This window comes from Mangifera indica, chromosome 8 (genome assembly GCF_011075055.1).
Source record: "Mangifera indica cultivar Alphonso chromosome 8, CATAS_Mindica_2.1, whole genome shotgun sequence".
In the NCBI taxonomy this organism is placed as follows: domain Eukaryota; kingdom Viridiplantae; phylum Streptophyta; class Magnoliopsida; order Sapindales; family Anacardiaceae; genus Mangifera; species Mangifera indica.
Window position 1 is genome coordinate 12,061,526 of NC_058144.1, and position 21,646 is coordinate 12,083,171.

General features: G+C 33.9%; 3 pseudogenes; all 3 read right to left on the reverse strand.

Annotated features, from left to right (window-relative positions):
- Nucleotides 1-3,753: 3,753 nt before the first annotated feature.
- On the reverse strand, nt 3,754-6,168 carry LOC123222889 (annotated as a pseudogene).
- Nucleotides 6,169-8,472: 2,304 nt separating this feature from the next.
- LOC123223986 lies at nt 8,473-9,083 on the reverse strand (annotated as a pseudogene).
- Nucleotides 9,084-18,988: 9,905 nt separating this feature from the next.
- Nucleotides 18,989-21,646, reverse strand: LOC123222888 (annotated as a pseudogene).

Below are 21,646 nucleotides of genomic sequence, written 5' to 3' on the forward strand. Positions count from 1 at the left end.
ACATTCGAGTGAATCCAATTGTTAGGATCCTACTGCTAATTAGTCTAATCAAACAAGATAATGTGATTTATGAACTCAAGTGATCTATTTTAACGTATTTATCACTTCTGATGAACATGAGACAAATTAGAATACGTAACAAATATATTTAACTAAAGTTTTGTATACAAAAAATATGTGTTACAAGTGAATATAAAAATGAGTGATTGTATGTCACAAGATTAGAGTGAGCTACACTTATGAGATTTGACCAAAAAGAAACATTTGTAATCTTTTTCGTATGCAATGAAATTTTCTCCATCCTCTGCCTATGGATTTTTTGTGTTGGGCAAGTATTGTTGTTATTGTTGTTTGTTTTTATGGGGTCAACAATAATAATTCTCTTAAATTTTTTTGGCATTACTAATCCAAATTAGTTGCATCACCAAAGGGTTGTTGAAGTTCTTCCTTCTAGTATTTAACCTAAAAGACTTGTCATTCAGCTAGTGATTTTATCTTTGCAAAATCGATTGTTTACTATTATCATTTTATTTTATTTCTTTCTTATTTATTTGATTTTCAAGTTATTCAAACTTCTACTACTTAGAAAAATTTGTAAAATTTTCTTTTGGAAGTTCATGTTCTGGATTCAGTTTTTCTTAAGAATTCAAAAAAGCCTCTAATTCTATGCTTAAATGTCCACGTATAGTTAAAAAAAATTTATATTACTTTTCGATTATTTATTCTGTTAGTAATTTTGGTTAGTTAATTATAAAAGTTTAATTTACCTTTTTAATATAATAAAAAAATATCTTTATAAATTAATATAATTTTAATTATTAATTAAAATTAATAGTCCAATCTTTTACTTATCCTCCACTCAACTCAAGCTTCAAAGATTTGACAGTTCCAGGTGAATGACAAGTTCAAAGAGGTGGCAGTCGTCAGATGCTCTCCCGCGTACCAACCATGTACCAGCTGATTCGTCGACAGCCCAACGAGCTTGTGGGCTATTACGCTTATCATCCCGTCCACACCCACGTCACCGTTCAGCGGCTTCAATGACTGCAGCCCACCTCCACCCATGTAGCCCCAACACCGGGCATTGCGTCGCGGAGTTGCAGATCCAGGTTTACGGCGAAGTATAGCACAACATCGACGAAACGTGAAGTAACAGAACCTGCAAACGGCTCCGCAAAAATCTTGCATTATAACGTCCGATGCCATCGGTATTAGGTAGATTCCGTTCCTGTAGTCGACGGGAAAAGACATCTACTTTACTGCCGAGGCGATCACCAGACTGAAAGGAATACGTGGGTAGTGGTTGTGATGGTCAAGCATCAAATGCATTTGGTCAACATTAAATTTGTTAAGAGAAGTGTCATCTATTAATTTGTCAATTGAAATTAACTTTTTTATCCCACCATTTATTACTGGGCCCCACATGTTCGAACAAACACATTATAATATATATTTTATTATAAACAGCGTAATCGATATTGTCCGCTTTGGGCTTCAGGCCCGTACGATTTTATTTCTCCACTTTGAGAAAAGGCCTCAACTAGGTTAAGGGCTTCTGGCCCCTGCCTCACGCTCAGTGGACTGCATGAGAGTGATGTGAGACTTCAGGTCACAACACATCCCCCCATCGCGAATCGTACTGATAACGTGTTATAAACAACCCAGTCGATATTGTCCGCTTTGGGCTTCAGGCCCGCACGGTTTTGTTTCTCCACTTTGAAAAAAGGCCTCAACTGGGTTAAGGGCTTTTGACCCCTGTTTATATACATGCTCAATGGACTGTACGGGAGCGATGTGAGACTTCAGGTCACAACATATTTATTTATTTCTAATACTGAAAAAGCCTTTTTTTACCACGAATGAATATGATTGAATAGACTAGTAGTATGGGTACTTAAATTTTTTAAGATTAATTGGTATAAATTTGACAACATACTGAGTTTTGGGTGGAAGTAAGTTTTTTTTGACCTATTAATAATGGTATATGTTTATTAACCTATTAATGTATGGAGCACCTGAGAGAGAGAAATATACGATGGCATCATAAAGTTTTGCTGGTACGTAGGAAGGCCTCAGTTAAACAATCTTTTGTGATACCATTGGTTTGGGATTTTTGGTAGACATCATATTTTTATGGAAAAAAATTATTTCTGACCTAATTTTTAGTTTAAATTCAAAAATATATCAATGATAGTTAAAAAATATAAACTTCTATCTATGACTTAATTTCGGTTAATTTTTTCTGTTAAAAATAAGAGTAAAATAATTATTTTATTATTTATATTAAAAAGATATAAAATTTATTATAATTTCCTCTCAACTTTTAGAAACTAATAATTTCACTTTTACTTAAAATTTTTAAATTTTGAAAAATAACATTTTCATCTCCAAACCAAGGGTTTTCATATTTTTTAAACTAAACCACCCCTAAAACTTTCAAAAATAACATTTTTGCCCCAACTCTTCAACTTCAGCTTTCAACATATTCTTCGGCCTCCTCCTTCTCTTGAGTTGAAGGTAGGTGATACGACGAAGAGGCAAATCGATGAATCATGCAACGTTGTCTTCGCTTCTTTTGCTCAATTCGTCTCCTTGACGTTGTCTGAGCGTCTGTCATCATCGTCTCAACATCTCTCATAATCGTTTAACGTCATCCCATCATCATCATTGTTGAATCGAGTATTGTGAGTGAGATTGATGAATCACACAACATGGTCCGAGTGTCGTCTGATTGTGACAAATGGGTGGTCATTCGAGCGTCGAATGAAAGATGGGCAGTCGCCCTTCCTTCTTCTTCGATTGTCGACAAAAGATGGGTGGGGAAAGTCGGCTCCGGTCACTGGAGAAAAAACTTTAGAAATTCCAAACCTTATAGAAGAAATGGTAACTTTTCAAAGTTGTTGTATGGGGTGAAAGTTAATTTTCAAAACTTTGGGGGGAATGAGGTAACATTATATATTTTTTAATATAAACAGTAAAATGATCATTTTGCATTTACTTTTAATAAAAAAAGTTAACAGAAATTGGGTGATTGGTGGAGTTTAGGTTTTTGCAATGTATTTTAACAAGACCATATCCGAATGTTTGTGTAAACATGATAGATAATACTAATCAACAAGCAAAGTAATTAAGAGTTGATTAAAGGGCAAACAGTAACTTCAATGGGGACTGGAGTGTCAATCCGATGAATGTAATAAAGATCAATACAATCAATACCTAGCCTATGCAAGCTCCCCTCACAGGCAGCCCTCACATAAGTTGGATCGCCCCGAATCACGTAAGCCGAATAAATAGAGTTTGAGTCAATGATCGAGTACATGTTTTTCAAATAAGTTGAGTTTAATTTAATTTTGTTTGGATTGAATATAAAATTAAATTGATTTTTAATCAAGATGAAGTTTCAACCCTTTGATCTTGAGTTGACTTTTTCTATATTCAACTCTAGTTCAAATTAAATCTTGCTTGGTTTGGTGTGGATAGATACAGACCAAGCAAGAACAACTATCAAGAATTCAAAATCATTCCATAATTTTCATTTGGAGTTATTTCGACCATCTTACAAGTCAAGAAATTTTGAGAGGTCTGATATGTGAACCAAAAGGAGTTGGAACGTTTGAGGCCGCTTGGCTAAATCAATAAATGGGGTTGACCATAGGGTGAACCAGCCACATATTGCTTGACATAAGTTTGACTCGACTGAGTTTATGCAAGGCTCCAGCTCGAGCCAGCTATCTAACCAGTGGGACTTGACCATAACACTATTAAGAGATCTTGCATCTTTATTTAATTTCCAACAATCACATTGCACAGTATCCACACCAAACACAGTAATTTCTCGCCGCACTTATCCTCACAACAAAATAAAGTGAAATCACACTAGTAGGCTTGCAGAAAGTGGATGAAAGTGGAGATTTGGCCTTTAAGAAGCTTTCCATGAAGATAGCGGTTGAGTTACGGAGTTCTTGTAGGTGGTGACACCGCTGATATATCTATCGCCCTTTACAGCATCTGCTGCAGCAATGGATTCAAGTTCAGTCATTTCTTCTGGAGTTAGTTTCACAGACAATGCTTTGATGTTTTCGTTGAAGTTTCCGATCTTGGTGGTTCCAGGAATCGGACATATATCATCTCCTTGGTGATGAACCCAGGCTAGCGCAAGCTGTGATGTGGTGCATCCTTTCTTCGCTGCCATTTCATTAACAAGGTCGAATAACATTTTGTTATGATCCAGATTTTCAGGTTGCAACCTTGGAAAATGCTGCAAAAGTTGAAATATAAAGTTTTCACTGCACAAAGTTAGATCATGCTACAACATGTGTTGAATACAATACAAATAATAAAAATTGAATTGTTGTCTACGAACCACCCGTCTAACATCATTTGTCGAAATGTTTTCAAGCAACTTAGGCCCTGATGAAAATAATCCTCATCCGAGAGGACTATATGCAACAATCCCAATGTCAAGTTCTCTGAGAAATCTACAGGATTGCATTAGAAATCATTTATTTTTTTATTTTTTATTTATTATTATCTCATTTTTGTTTGACCCAGTCCTATTAAAGCCTTACCTGCAAGTAGAAACTATCTCTTCCTTCACATCTCGCGACTATAAGGACCATTCCAACTGCACAGCTGTTATTGGATGAATAGCATGAACTCGTCTAATTGTTGAAGCAAATGCTTCAGATAGACCTATATACTTTATTTTGCCCTCTTCAACTAGTTTTTTGAGTTCCCCAATCTATGAACATGCAGAAGACAGGAAGCAAAAAATTAGTGTATAAGCTTGCTTTTTCAGCTGATGTGAGCCATACAAAGAACAAAGCAAAATGTATGAAAAATACAGAGCATTGCAATGCAGGGAACTCAGACTGTTAGTGTAAACAAACAACAGTTTCATAAAAAATTCAGCCTAATTCAACCACTCATGCTCACAGTCTGACAAAAATTACACTGTGATTTCAGATGCTACCAGTAACGACTCGGAGCCCCTCTTGAATCGAGGAGTGAAAACCTAAACAATATAAATATCTCCGTTGTCTTACCGAAAAACAGACATGAAAGGTATTCTTTGCTGCAGACCAGATCTCTACCGTATTGACACTAGCCTAAAAAGAGTACTACTATTCTCCGGTACACAGGACACGGATGCATGCCACACATTTTCAATATTGAGCACGAGAAAGGGGAAGAACCCCCTGTCTGTGTTACTACTCTCATTCATTCAATCAATTTGAAAGCAACTTGAAAGCTGCAGGCCGTTCAATAGGTTAAATTGATTTAACAGCTACATAATGTGCACATATAACAATCTAAACATGAATTTCAGACTAATAACACTAATCAACAAGCAGAAGAAAGGTCTTGCAAGGAGCAAACCGTGACTTCGATGGGAACTTTACTGTCAATCCTATGTTGGTAGTAAAGATCAATACAATCAACATCTAGGCGGCTAGCCTCACAAGCAGCCCTCACATAAGCTGGATCGCCGTGTATTTCGGTCTTGCCATCTGCAAAGTTGATACCAAATTTAGTGGCGAATTCAACTCTTTCTCTTATCCCTTCCTCCAAAGCCTGCCCAAATTCACATCAAAGGACATAACAGTTAAGTTTTAAACACTACACAAGACCACAATGAAAACATGAACCAAATTAAAATTTCAGTAACTTTCCCGGAATTGTTATATATGGCTTAAAAATTCATCAAGAACCTCATCTAGATTATGAAATCATCGTATACATCTCCCCAAAATCCACCTTTTTGTACTTCATTTTAAAACCAGATGGATTCATGCATAAACATGCGATTCGAACAAAATAAAACATAAACTTTATAAAATTCTGTGTTCATTATTCACACGCAGTTGGTGTATGATCAATTCAAGCCAGAAGAAACTCAAAAAAACTCACAAGAAAGTAAGGGAAGAGAAAAATATTGAACCTTTCCGAGAAGAATTTCGTTGGTGTGAGGTCCATACACATCAGAAGTGTCAAGAAAAGTGATGCCACTGTTGATGGCGTGGTGGATCAAAGCGATCATTTCAGGCTCAGGTTTTGGAGGGCCGTAGAAGGCTGACATCCCCATGCAGCCTAAGCCTTGAGCAGAAACTTCCAGGCCTTGTGAACCAAGCTTGATTCTCTTCACTGGAGCCATTGATTCCTGTGAGTTTCTGGTTTGAAGTTAAAGGTTAAAAGAGTTTGAGATATTTTTGCGAGAAGGGGCTGTATTGTCTGGATTGCTTTGTCTGTGTATCGTAGAACCCCTTTTATAGTGCTTGGGTTGGGAGGGTGACGATATGCTTAGATATGCTCTGACGGATAGCACAGGGACGAAAGAGATGGAAACAGACTTATTGTCCATCCTAATTTGGAAAATTGGATTCTCAGTGTAACCGAAAATTGTGAATCATATAATAAAATGTTAACCATTATATTTATTAGCAGTTTATATAGTATTACTCAATTTTTTTTCATAAAACAATAATACTTTATTTAATAATAGGTAAGAATTAATATTTTAAATTACAAATAAAATAAATAATAAAATTATATACTCTCATGATGATATGCCAATTATCATTTATATCTACTCTTTTTTATCAAATAAAATAAATAATAAAATTATATATAAAATATTTTAGAATAACTAAACCTAAAGGTATTTATGTAAAATAATATACTAATATTATTTTATTACATCTAACCAAATATAATAATCATTTATATCTACTCTGTTTTATCAAATTTTATTAAACATAATAATAATTTATATTCAATAATCTATCTTGAAGGAAATCTTCTAATTTTGATAATAAAATATTATTCAAACTAAACACCCTCATATTACTATGGGTTATAAGTAATAAAAGATTCTAATAATTTTATACTATTAATAATTATGTGGCAAGTAATATAAGTGGTACTCTTACTTTTACCTTAAGTATTAAAAGTTAGAAGATTACTAAAATAGTCTTGATTTTATTTTAATTATTTTCTTATTTATTAATTTTTTGGACAAAAATAACTTAATTTTTAATTAATATAATAAGTAATAAAAAATAATTTTGAATACTTAAACCTAAAGAAATTTAAATAAAATAATAAATTAGTATTATTTTATTATTTCTAATCAAAACATAATAATTATTTATTATATCAAAATTTGATATCAATAATCTTTCAAATAATTTATTTTCAATTTCGATAATAAAATATTATCCAAACAAAATACACTCTTAGTATAAATTCATTAGTATATGTAATATTTAGAGTCGACAACATCTTGTGTCAAACCTATGTTGAATATAATAAGATAAATTCATAATAATTATTTATATTTAACCAAATTTTGCGAGTTCGGGATTTTTTTGGGTTTTTGGGAAGTGGAGCTCTGCTGTGTGGATTGCTTTGCCTTCGCATGTTAGGGCCCTATTTATGGTGTTGGAGAGAGTTGGGAGGGTGACGATATGTCTAGATAAGCTCTTACGGATAATGTGGCGACTAAGTGAAAGAAACAAAGACTTTGAATTGGTTGGAATGAATTGATTGCCACTTACTAAACACCATTACTAACAACAAAAAAAGAAAGAGAAAGCCAAAAAAAATTAGGATTCTTATGAAGTTAGGATGTATAGAGGTGATTCGTATCCGAATTTAAAAAGTGCAAACTCCAAAGGTGAATTTTCAAGAGTAACAAAATTAGACACTTGAGTGAATACAATGGTTAGGATCCTGTTTGTTGGTTAGTCTAATCAAAAACAGTGAGTTCGACTTATGAATTCAAGTACTTTATTGTAGCACATGTATCACTTCTCATAGATAATGAAATTTTCTCTAATCTCTACCGTGGATTTTTTGTATTGGGTTTTCTATGCAATATATCAAGTACTTGTGCTTCCCACTAGTATTTAACCTAAAAGAGTTGTCATTCAGCTTGATTGATTTTATCTTTGTAAAATCAATTTATTTCTTCTTTATTTATTTGATTTTCTTGTTTGATTGGAATTATTACATAAAAAGTTTGCCATATTTCAAGTTATTCAAACTTTTAATTAGTAAAATTTTCTTTTGGGAAGTTCGTTTTCTGGGTTCAGTATTTTTCTTAAGAATTCAAAAAAGCCTCTAATATATTCAAGAGTTGTTGTTAATGGGTTCAGATAGTTTTTAATTCGAGATCAAAATTTTTCACCTATCGTCCACTTCTAACTTCAGAGATTTCAAGTTTCGAGTATAAGACAAAATTTACCTCTTCTATTCCTCATTGTTTCTTCAGAACTCAGAGTTCCTCGCAGAACCAGAAGATTGAGCATAAATAAAATCCCCAATCTATAGTAAATATGAATAGATTATGACAGTAAACACTGTAAAAATGCCCTCTTTCATACATCTAAATGTACTAATAATATACCATACAAAATAAAATAAAATAAAAAGTCTCCAAAAATCAAGGTTCAATTTTTAAGTTTCCAGATCCTAATCGAGAGCATTAGGACCAGCACAACCCTTCAACACAAGACTTCAAATCCACTGAACCAAAAACTTCCTGCCTCTCCTCCCATTCATATTGAAAGTCCGTCCTTCTCTATCTTTCATCACTTGACCGATATACCCTCCACCGCCACCTATCCCGTATGACCCTTCAGACAAGTATCCTATCTCCGTTGGAGTCGTCGGATCCTCTCCAGCGTACCATGCATGCACCAGCGGATTCGTCGACAGCTCAACGAGCTCGTGGGCTATTACGCTTATCATCCCGTCCACACCCACGTCACAGTTCAGCGGCTTCAATGACTGCAGCCCACCTCCACCCATGCAGCCCAACACCGGGCATTGCGTCTTGGAGTTGTGGATCCAGGCGTACGGCAAACTGTAGCCCACCATCGACCAAACGTGAAGTAACAGAACCCGCAAACGGCTCCGCAAAAATCTTGCATTGTAACGTCCGATGCCGTCGGTGTTAGGTAGATTCCGTTCCTGTGGTCGACGGGAAAAGGCGTCGACTTTACTGCCAAGGCGATCACCAGATTAAAAGGATTACGTGGGTGGTGGTGATGGTCAAGCACCAAATGCATTTGGTCAAGCATGCTATTAAGGGAAATTTTAAAAATTAGGCAAAATTAAAGGGGTCTAAGCGAAATTACCCAAAAAATTCAGGTTTAAGCAAAAATGCCCAGGTTTTGTGAAATGACGAAAATGCCCCCATATATAAACACAGCAAATTTTTACTGTGCAATTCAAAGAAAATTTGAATTTTTAACGCATCTCACGGCAATCCCAAGGCGAACCTCATTTTCGCCGATTTGCTTGCTTTCCGGCAACCGAAAATGGAAAATAATGTTATCACATCTCTCGTAATCTTGTTTGAATCAAGTTATTGCTCGTATTATTGAGATTTGATTGAGAATTTTCGGTTTGAAATTTTAGGGTTTACGGTTTGAACAATGCTTAAAATGTTTTGATTCTTGGTTGTTTTTGTTGAATTAATTGAGGGGTTTTGTGTTATACAACGTGTAGATTCGATTTATATAAAAATCGGTGACTAAAACGACCAAAATTTGGCCGGAAATGATGCCGAAGAGATCGGCAGTCCGACTGTGAACAGTGTCTCCCACGTCAAAATCAATAATCCCACGTTCAACCTAATTTAGGGGGGTAATTTAGCTTTTTAAAACAATTGGGGTGATGTGGGAAATTCCTTGCCCACGTGGGGTTTTTTCAAAATTTACCAAGTCAACGCGAGTTTTGCGAAATTACGAAAATGTCCATATATATAACATAGGAAAAAATTACTATTTCCCACGTTAATATTAGCAAATTTACTGTACATTTCTCTAAAATTTCAAAACATTTTTCACGTCCCACGTTCATCCCACGGGCGATCTGATTTCCGTCGATTTCCGTCGATTTTCTTGATTTCCGGCACCCACAAATGGCAAAGAAGGTTAGTATATCTCCCTTAATTTTGTTTGAATCAAATTATTGCTCATATTATTGAGATTTGAATGAGAATTTTCGGTTTGAAATTTTAGGGTTTACGGTTTGAATAATGCTTAAAATGTTTTGATTCTTGGTTGTTTTTGTTGAATTGATTGAGGGGTTTTGTGTTAGACAACGTGTATATTTGATTTATGTGAAAATCGGAGGTTGAAACGACCAAAATTTGGCCGAAAATGACTGCCGAAGAGATCGGCAGTCCGACGTGGGAACAGTGTTTCCCACGTCAAAATCGTGCATCCCACGTTCAGCCAAGATTAGCTGTTTTTGGGGGGGAAAAGTAGTTTTTTTAAAATATTGGGAAGCTGGAGAAATTCCGTAGAACACAGTGGACCTTTAAGAATTTCAGTTTTCATGAGGGGGTAAATTGAGATTTTTCTTATCTAGGGTTTTTGATTGTGTACTTTTCGAATTTTATATCCGTTTTTTCTGTTATAGGGTTTTTCAACTTTTAGAATTCGAATTTCAATTCCGTTTTTTCGAATTTCATCGTTTTACGAGATATGAACTCGTATTTTTCAGATTTCCGAAGGATTTTTAGATTGTTCCCATTCTAGGGTTTTTCAACGTTTAGAATTCGAATTTCAATTCCGTTTTTTCGGATTTCATCGTTTTACGAGATATGGACTCGTATTTTTCAGATTTCTGAAGGATTTTTCGATTGTTCCCATTCTAGGGTTTTTCAACGTTTAGAATTCGAATTTCAATTCCGTTTTTTCGGATTTCATCGTTTTACGAGATATGGACTCGTATTTTTCAGATTTTCGAAGGATTTTTCGATTGTTCCCATTCCAGGGTTTTTCAACTTTTAGAATTCGAATTTTAATTCCGTTTTTTTGAATTTCATCGTTTTACGAGATATAGACTCGTATTTTTCAGATTTCCGAAGGATTTTTCGATTGTTCCCATTCTAGGGTTTTTCAATGTTTAGAATTCGAATTTCAATTCCGTTTTTTCGGATTTCATCGTTTTACGAAATATAGACTCGTATTTTTCAGATTTCCGAAGGATTTTTCGATTGTTCCCATTCCAGGGTTTTTCAATTTTTAGAATTCGAATTTTAATTTCGTTTTTTCGAATTTCATCGTTTTACGAGATATGGACTCGTATTTTTCAGATTTCTGAAGGATTTTTCGATTGCTCCCATTCTAGGGTTTTTCAACTTTTAGAATTCGAATTTCAATTCTGTTTTTTCGAATTTCGTCATTTTACGAGATATGGAAGCGTATTTTTCAGATTTCGGAAGGATTTTTCGATTGTTCCCATTCTAGGGTTTTTCAACATTTAAAATTCGAATTTCAATTCCGTTTTTTCGAATTTCATCGTTTTACTAGATATAGACTCGTATTTTTCAGATTTCCGAAGGATTTTTCGATTGTTCCCATTCTAGGGTTTTTCAACTTTTAGAATTCAAATTTCAGTTCCGTTTTTTCGAATTTTATCGTTTTACGAGATATAGACTCGTATTTTTCAGATTTCTGAAGGATTTTTTGATTGTTCCCATTCTAGGGTTTTTCAACTTTTAGAATTCGAATTTCAATTCCGTTTTTTCGGATTTCATCGTTTTACGAAATATAGACTCGTATTTTTCAGATTTCTGAAGGATTTTTCGATTGTTCCCATTCCAGGGTTTTTCAATTTTTAGAATTCGAATTTTAATTTCGTTTTTTCGAATTTCATCGTTTTACGAGATATGGACTCGTATCTTTCAGATTTCTGAAGGATTTTTCGATTGTTCCCATTCTAGGGTTTTTCAACGTTTAGAATTCGAATTTCAATTCCGTTTTTTCGGATTTCATCGTTTTACGAGATATGGACTCGTATTTTTCAGATTTTCGAAGGATTTTTCGATTGTTCCCATTCCAGGGTTTTTCAACTTTTAGAATTCGAATTTTAATTCCGTTTTTTTGAATTTCATCGTTTTACGAGATATAGACTCGTATTTTTCAGATTTCCGAAGGATTTTTCGATTGTTCCCATTCTAGGGTTTTTCAACGTTTAGAATTCGAATTTCAATTCCGTTTTTTCGGATTTCATCGTTTTACGAAATATAGACTCGTATTTTTCAGATTTCCGAAGGATTTTTCGATTGTTCCCATTCCAGGGTTTTTCAATTTTTAGAATTCGAATTTTAATTTCGTTTTTTCGAATTTCATCGTTTTACGAGATATGGACTCGTATTTTTCAGATTTCTGAAGGATTTTTCGATTGTTCCCATTATAGGGTTTTTCAACTTTTAGAATTCGAATTTCAATTCTGTTTTTTCGAATTTCGTCGTTTTACGAGATATGGAAGCGTATTTTTCAGATTTCGGAAGGATTTTTCGATTGTTCCCATTCTAGGGTTTTTCAACTTTTAGAATTCGAATTTCAATTCTGTTTTTTCGAATTTCATCGTTTTACTAGATATAGACTCGTATTTTTCAGATTTCCGAAGGATTTTTCGATTGTTCCCATTCTAGGGTTTTTCAACTTTTAGAATTCGAATTTCAATTCCGTTTTTTCGAATTTTATCGTTTTACGAGATATAGACTCGTATTTTCCAGATTTCTGAAGGATTTTTCGATTGTTCCCATTCTAGGGTTTTTCAACTTTTAGAATTCGAATTTCAATTCCGTTTTTTCGGATTTCATCGTTTTACGAAATATAGACTCGTATTTTTCAGATTTCTGAAGGATTTTTCGATTGTTCCCATTCCAGGGTTTTTCAATTTTTAGAATTCGAATTTTAATTTCGTTTTTTCGAATTTCATCGTTTTACGAGATATAGACTCGTATTTTTCAGATTTCTGAAGGATTTTTTGATTGTTCCCATTCTAGGGTTTTTCAACTTTTAGAATTCGAATTTCAATTCTGTTTTTTCGAATTTCGTCGTTTTACGAGATATGGAAGCGTATTTTTCAGATTTCGGAAGGATTTTTCGATTGTTCCCATTCTAGGGTTTTTCAACTTTTAGAATTCGAATTTCAATTCTGTTTTTTCGAATTTTATCGTTTTACGAGATATAGACTCGTATTTTTCAGATTTCTGAATGATTTTTTGATTGTTCCCATTCTAGGGTTTTTCAACGTTTAGAATTCGAATTTCAATTCCGTTTTTTCGTATTTCATCGTTTTACGAAATATAGACTCGTATTTTTCAGATTTTCGAAGGATTTTTCGATTGTTCCCATTCCAGGGTTTTTCAATTTTTAGAATTCAAATTTTAATTTCGTTTTTTCGAATTTCATCGTTTTACGAGATATGGACTCGTATTTTTCAGATTTCTGAAGGATTTTTCGATTGTTCCCATTCTAGGGTTTTTCAACTTTTAGAATTCGAATTTCAATTCTGTTTTTTCGAATTTCATCGTTTTACGAGATATGGAAGCGTATTTTTCAAATTTCGGAAGGATTTTTCGATTGTTCCCATTCTAGGGTTTTTCAACTTTTAGAATTCGAATTTCAATTCCGTTTTTTCGAATTTCATCGTTTTACTAGATATAGACTCGTATTTTTCATATTTCCGAAGGATTTTTTGATTGTTCCCATTCTAGGGTTTTTCAACTTTTAGAATTCGAATTTCAATTCCGTTTTTTCGAATTTTATCGTTTTACGAGATATAGACTCGTATTTTTCAGATTTCTGAAGGATTTTTTGATTGTTCCCATTCTAGGGTTTTTCAACTTTTAGAATTCGAATTTCAATTCCGTTTTTTCGAATTTCAATTCCGTTTTTTCGAATTTCATCGTTTTACGAGATATAGACTCGTATTTTTCAGATTTTCGAAGGATTTTTTGATTGTTCCCATTCTAGGGTTTTTGAACTTTTAGAATTCGAATTTCAATTCCGTTTTTTTGAATTTCATCGTTTTACGAGATATAGACTCGTATTTTTCAGATTTCTGAAGGATTTTTCGATTGTTCCCATTCTAGGGTTTTTCAACTTTTAGAATTCGAATTTCAATTCTGTTTTTTCGAATTTCATCGTTTTACGAGATATAGACTCGTATTTTTCAGATTTCTGAAGGATTTTTCGATTGTTCCCATTCTAGGGTTTTTCAACTTTTAGAATTCGAATTTCAATTCCGTTTTTTCGAATTTTATCGTTTTACAAGATATGGACTCTTATTTTTCATCTTTTTATGTTTTTTTCACGTATACATTTGTTTACATATTTGTTTTTACTCATATCTAACAAATTTTTTACATTGTCTCAGGATATTTCTCGCAAAAGAAGACGGATTGACAGTGAGCTGCGAATCCCCGACGAAACCAGACACTTCCGTGCAGAGGCGATATGTCGTGCACAGCGTGCCGCATTATCTCGGATTACGACTACATTGACCCCAGATCAGCTACGACTATTTGAGAGGACATGTTTTGGGTATCTCCTTCGTTTACCCGAAACCAAATTCTCTGGGATGTTGGTTCATGCGTTTCTACTCCGATAGCTACATCGACCCTCTGCTAGAGACGAGTTTTGGTTCAGGGTTAGTGGGGTTGATGTTAGATTTAGTCCGTTCGAGTTTGCACTAGTGACAGGTCTATCGTTTAGTCGACGGACTGATGTCTCTTCATATATGCCTCGCTCTTCCGGACATAGGATCAGAGATACTTACTTTCGAGGTTTTTCGACGGTGCAGTATCACGACTTAGAGCGTATTTTCTTGTCGAGGCCATGTGGGGATGACGATATTGACGCTGTCAAGATGGCCTTGTTATATATTCTTCATATTGAGATGGCCTGGAAGAGTTGGCAGACCACACCGATTGGAGAGTTTGAGTTTTCGGGGCTCTTCACAAGGATGGTTGATGCATCGTACACCCCGGGATTGTTGTACAAACCATGGGGGATGGTCGATCAGGTAGAGTTTATATATATTTCTATTATATTCAATTGGTTAACGACAACGAATTGTAACTAAAATGTCTCATTGTTTATAGGTTTTCATCCCTATAAACTTTGAGAACGCACATTGGGTCGCCGGAGTTATAGATTTCTGTGAGTGGTCGATTACGGTGTATGATTCAGATGTTTCATATTCGGGGAATATAGGGACTCTGGAGCAGCGCATGCGATCGTACATGACCTTTATTCCCGCGTTATTAGAGGCGACGACTTTTTGGATAGCTTCTAGGAGGACTCCACGACGTGATCCCCTTACTTTACATCGAGCATCGGATGTCCCTCAGCAGGGGTTGGGCTCCGGTGACTGTGGCGTTTTTATGTTGCGATTTTTTGAGTGTTTGGCGTTGGCACGGAGCTACGTTTTTCCCCGAGAGTCGTCTACCTCTATGCGTCGACGATTAGCGACACAGTTGTATTTTCATTGTATCGAGTAGCTCACGGATGTATATTTATCATTATTTCTATGTTTAGATGTATATATTTATTGTATTTTCATATGTATATGATATACTTTATTTGTGGTTATATATGAATGTGTATCGTATTTGAGTTCATTTTTTAAATAATTTTGTCATGAAAAAACAATAAAATCCTTATCTAAAAGTTAAAATTCGAATTCTAAAAGTTGAAATACCCTAGAACGAAAACAATCGAAAAATCCTTCAGAAATCTGAAAAATACGAGTCGATATCTCGTAAAACGATGAAATCTGAAAAAACAGAACTGAAATTCAAATTCTAAAAGTTGAAAAACCCTAGAATGACAACAATCGGAAAATCCTTCGAAAATCTGAAAAATACGAGTCGATATCTCGTCAAACGGTGAAATTTGAAAAAACTGAATTAAAATTCAAATTCTAAAAGTTGAAAAACCCTAGAATGGCAACAATCGAAAAATCCTTCAGAAATCTGAAATATACGGGTCGATATCTCGTAAAACGGTGAAATCCGAAAAAACGAAACTGAAATTCAAATTCTAAAAGTTGAAAAACCCTAGAATGGCAACAAACAGAAAATCCTTCGGAAATCTGAAAAATACGAATCGATATCTCGTCAAACGGTAAAATTTGAAAAAACTGAATTAAAATTTGAATTCTAAAAGTTGAAAAACCCTAGAATGGCAACAATCGAAAAATCCTTCAGAAATTTGAAATATACGGGTCGATATCTCATAAAATGGTGAAATCCGAAAAAAACTGAAATTCAAATTCTAAAAGTTGAAAAACCCTAGAATGGCAACAAACGGAAAATCCTTCGAAAATCTGAAAAATACGAATCGATATCTCGTCAAACGGTGAAATTCAAAAAAACTGAATTAAAATTCGAATTCTAAAAGTTGAAAAACCCTAGAATGGCAACAATCAAAAAATCTTTCAGAAATCTGAAAAATACGGGTCGATATCTCGTAAAACGGTGAAATTTGAAAAAACGAAACTGAAATTTAAATTCTAAAAGCTGAAAAACCCTAGAATGGCAACAAACAGAAAATCCTTCGGAAATCTAAAAAATACGAGTCGATATCTCGTCAAACGGTGAAATTCGAAAAAACTGAATTAAAATTCGAATTCTAAAAGTTGAAAAACCCTAGAATGGCAACAATCGAAAAATCCTTCAGAAATCTGAAAAATACGAGTCGATATCTCGTAAAACGGTGAAATTTGAAAAAACGGAACTGAAATTCAAATTCTAAAAGTTGAAAAACCCTATAATGGCAACAAACAGAAAATCCTTCGGAAATCTGAAAAATACGAGTCGATATCTCGTCAAACGGTGAAATTCAAAAAAACTGAACTAAAATTCGAATTCTAAAAGTTGAAAAACCCTAGAATGGCAACAATCGAAAAATCCTTCAGAAATCTGAAAAATACGAGTCGATATTTCGTAAAACGGTGAAATCTGAAAAAATGAAACTGAAATTCGAATTCTAAAAGTTGAAAAACCCTAGAATGGCAACAAACAAAAAATCCTTCGGAAATCTGAAAAATATGAGTCGATATCTCGTAAAACGATGAAATCTGAAAAAACCGAACTGAAATTCGAATTGTAAAAGTTGAAAAACCCTAGAATGACAACAAACAGAAAATCCTTCAGAAATCTGAAAAATACGAATCGATATATCGTAAAACGGTGAAATTCGAAAAGACGGAACTGAAATTCGAATTCTAAAAGTTGAAAAATGAAAATGCCTTTACAATGTAAAATATCCAAAAACCCCTCATATTTATCTAAAATTATTTTAACCCCCATAATGAGTGAGGGGAGTTATATAAATGAAGGGAAGGGTAATTTTGACATTTTAGAAAAAGTTTGAAATAAATAAATAAATATCAAAATGCCTTTATAATATAAAATATCCAAAAACCTCTCATATTTATCCAAAATTACATTAAAACCCCATAGTAAGTGGGAGAGTTATATAAATATGAGGGGAAGGGTAGTTTTGGTATTAAAAAAAAGTCATAGGCATTTTTTTTTTTAGAACAGTGATTTTGGGCATTTTGGCTTGAAAATAGTGATTTTGGCTATTTTTGCTTAATGGGAGGGCATTTTGGCCATTTTTTAAAATTTCCCTATTAAATTTGTCACGACAGGTGTCATCTGTTAATTCGTCAATTGAAATTAATTTTTTTGTCTCACAATTTATTATCGGTCCCTTATCTTTGAAAAAGCACATTATAATTTATTAAAAATATAATAAATATAACTTTTCTTAATCCCACAAAGAAAATCTAACTGAATAAATATTTGGATTTCCTAAAATTAGCTACAATACGTTTGACAACATAGTAAACTTTGGGTGTAACTAAGTCTTTTGGACTATTAATTACGGTTAGATTCAAACTGAGTCGAGCCGAATTTGAATTTGTTTGAGCTCGAGCTCGACTCAATTTATATATAAAAAAGCTCGAACTTGGTTTGAATTCGGTTCAACTCGTTTTAAATTTGAGTTTTTAACTATTTCGTTATTAAAACGACGTTATTTTAATATATATTAGTCAAAACGATATCGTTTTATATTAAAATTTTTAATTAAAAAATTTGGCAAATAGCTCGAGTTTGAGTTTAAACTCGATCGAGCTTGTATAGGGTTGACTCGTTTCGAGCTTGTTCAAGTTGAGAGCGAGCTCGAGCTCAAACGAACTCGGTTTGAATCCAACCTTACTATTTATAATTGTACATCTCTATTAGCGTATAAATATAGGACTTGAGAATGAGTGAGCTCCCATGGAAGAGAAATATGTGAGGATCTCACAAAGTTTTGTTGTTATATTGAAAGGTTTTGGTTAAAGATAAAATTAGATGTATATATTTTGAGTATATAAATAGTATATATTTATGTGTATTATTATATAATTGAGTGATTTTAAATTAAAAATAAAATAACAATTAATCATATGAGTATACATATAAGTATGTACTTATTTGTGTATTTAAAGTGAATACGTATAATATTGCTATTCAGTTAAAAATCTTTTGTGATACCATCGGTTTTGGATTTTTGGTAGACATTATATTTTTGTTCGCTTTGACTTATAGTATAAAAATTAACACCCAATCATATAACACATCATACTTAAATTAATATTCATTATAACTGTATATAGTATCATTCTTGTTTTAAATACATTATTTGTACAATTAAGATTGTGACTTCAATTAGAGGTGATCTGATTTGAGTTGACTTAGTTTGAATTTATCATTCGATTTAAATAAGCAAATCTCAAGGTAGAATTCCAACTTAATTGTTTGAATTGAAATAAATTTGTGTGTCTATTCAATAACATTATTTATTGTCTATAACACTAATAATCTTTTTGACAATATTATTCATTCTGTCGATAATTTATCAATGATACTAACTTGGATGAGCTTAAACTCTAATTTGAACCAAACTTTATAGATTTAATTTGAACTTAATTCCCCCAAACATCAATTGTTACAAAGTTCAAAATAATTTAGGAGTAATCAACACGCAAAGATATTTACAGTTAACCATTGAGAACTCAACCACAACATCAATGAGAGATCACCAAAACTACTATTATAACTTGCATTGATCTTCCTTTATTTAATTTGAAGCAATAGCATCACATTTTTCTTCTTTTTTCGTATCAATCATAGTAATTTAACATACAAATACACTTCCTCACAACAAAATAAAAGTGCAGAAAGGACTGTGTAAGTCCATGGCTCTAAGAAGCTTTCCATGAAGATAGCGGTGGGGTTTCGGAGTTGTTGTAAGTAGCAAAGCTATACATATCTCTATCACCCCTTACAGCATCCGCCGAAGCAATGGATTCAAGTTCAGCCATTTCTTCAGGAGTCAATTTCACAGACAACGCTTTAATGTTCTGATTAAAGTTGCCAATCTTTGTGGTTCCAGGAATCGGACAAACATCATCTCCCTGGTGATGAACCTAGGCTAAAGCAAGCTGTGATGTGGTACATCCTTTCTTTTCTGCCATTTCATTAACACGCTCAAACAACTTCTTGTTGTGCTCAAGATTTTCAGGTTGCAACCTGGGTAAGTTCTGCAAAATTTGGGTTATAAAAGTTTATTAAATAACTTTTACTAATAACTTAGATTTGACTTAAATTATTTTCAGGGTTTAAACATTATATTACACAAAGTTAGCATTGGATTCAATTCAAACTAAAATTGACTTAAACTTGAATTGAATTTATAATATTTAATTCAAATTTATGTACAATATCGTCAAAATGTTATTAATAAGATAAATAATATTATTGATAAGATAGACAATACCATCTAGAGGTGACAGTAGATTGGTTGGCTCACAAGCTGGCTAGACCCACAAAATTTGGGTAAATGTCAAGGCGTGCAAATGAAGCAAGCCGTGTTGAGACCTCATGAGATGACCCGCACAAAAATTTATAACTGAAAAAATATATTTTAGGCAAGCTGACTTGCTAAAAAGTCTACACAAGCACAACCCTTCATGTTGTTAGTTGTGCCCCAGACCTGGATGACGTAGACCAGTATGACATGACCTATTGTCGGGTTTAGTTATCACTTAACAAACAAGCAAATCAAATTGCTAAATTGGAACTCCAAACTGAAGGAGAAATCATTGGAGCCCATATATATTTCCAGCAGTGATATGTGGTGCATTCCAAATACTAGGAATTGAATTGATGGATATAAACCTGTCTAAAATCAGCCTTTGAAATGTTTTCAAGCAACTTAGGCCTTGATGAAAGAAATCCTCGTCTTAGAGGACTATATGCAACAATGCCAATGCCAAGTTCCCTGATAAATAGGAATCCATTTGGTTAATTTATATTGGATTATAAGCAATCCATTAGCCTTATTGATGTAAGAATATTGTCTTACCTACAAGTAGGAACTATCTCTTTCTCTGTATCCCGTGACCATAACGACCATTCTAGCTACACAGTTGTTATAGGATGAACAACATGAGCTCTTCTAATTGTTGAAGCACATGCCTCAGAGAGACCTATGTACTTTACCTTTCCCTCCTCAACTAGCTTTTTAAGTTCTCCCATCTTTCAAAACACACAAGAAAAGATCCAAGAATCATATGTTGGGTATGTATCAATCTGTTAAGATGCGTTTTGAGTTGCAAAATCAATAAACAAATCATAATGTACAATGTATCTAAAACAAATTATAATTTGCACTGGACTGGGCTGTTAGCTACACAATATTCTAGCAGTACCATATTCGAATGTTTCTGTAAACATGATTAAAGATAATACTAATTAATCAACAAGCAAAGTAATTAAGAGTTAATTAGAAGGGGCAAACCGTGACTTCAATGGGGACTCGAGTGTCAATCCGATGTATGCAATAAAGATCAATACAATCAACACCTAGCCTACGCAAGCTCCCCTCACAGGCAGCCCTCACATAAGCCGGATCGCCCGGAATTTCTAGTTTGCTATCCTGAAAGCGGACGCCAAATTTGGTGGCCAATTCAACCCTTTCTCTCATCCCTCCCTTCAACGCCTGCCCAAATTCACATCAAAGGGCAAACCAATTAAGTTCTAAATTCTATACAAGGCCACAGTGAAAACATAAATCAAATTAAGATTTCACTAACTTCCACAAAATTGTAATTTATATGGCTTAAAAATTAATCAAAACTATATAAATACCATGTCAAAAAAGTACAAAAGAGATGTTTGATATGAATGAGCATCCCAAATCACTTGTGCTTCTAACGTTTCAAGATGCGAGTGTGTCCAAAGACAAAGAACCTCATCTAAATTAAGAATTCATCATAAAAATCACCACACCATCTTCCTTTTTGTACTTCCTTTTCATCCCAGATGGATTCATGGATAAATATGTGATTAGACCAAAATAAAAACATAAACTTCATAAATTCTCTGTGCATTATCCATACCCAGTTGGCGTATGATCAAGTCAAGCCTGATGAAACTCAACTAAACGCACAAGAAAGTAGTGAAAGAGAGAGAAAAATTGAACCTTTCCCAGAAGAGTTTCGTTTGTGTGAGGTCCATACACATCAGAAGTGTCAAGAAATGTGATGCCACTGTTGACGGCATGGTGAATCAAAGCGATCATTTCAGGTTCGGGTTTTGCAGGGCCGTAGAAGGCGGACATCCCCATGCAGCCTAAGCCTTGAGCAGAAACTTCCAAGCCTTGTGAGCCAAGCTTGATCCTCTTCACTGTCGCCATTGATTCCTGTGGGTTTCTGGGTTGGGTTTTGATGCTAAAGTGTAAATGAGTTTGGATTTTTGTTTTGCTTTTGTGAAGCT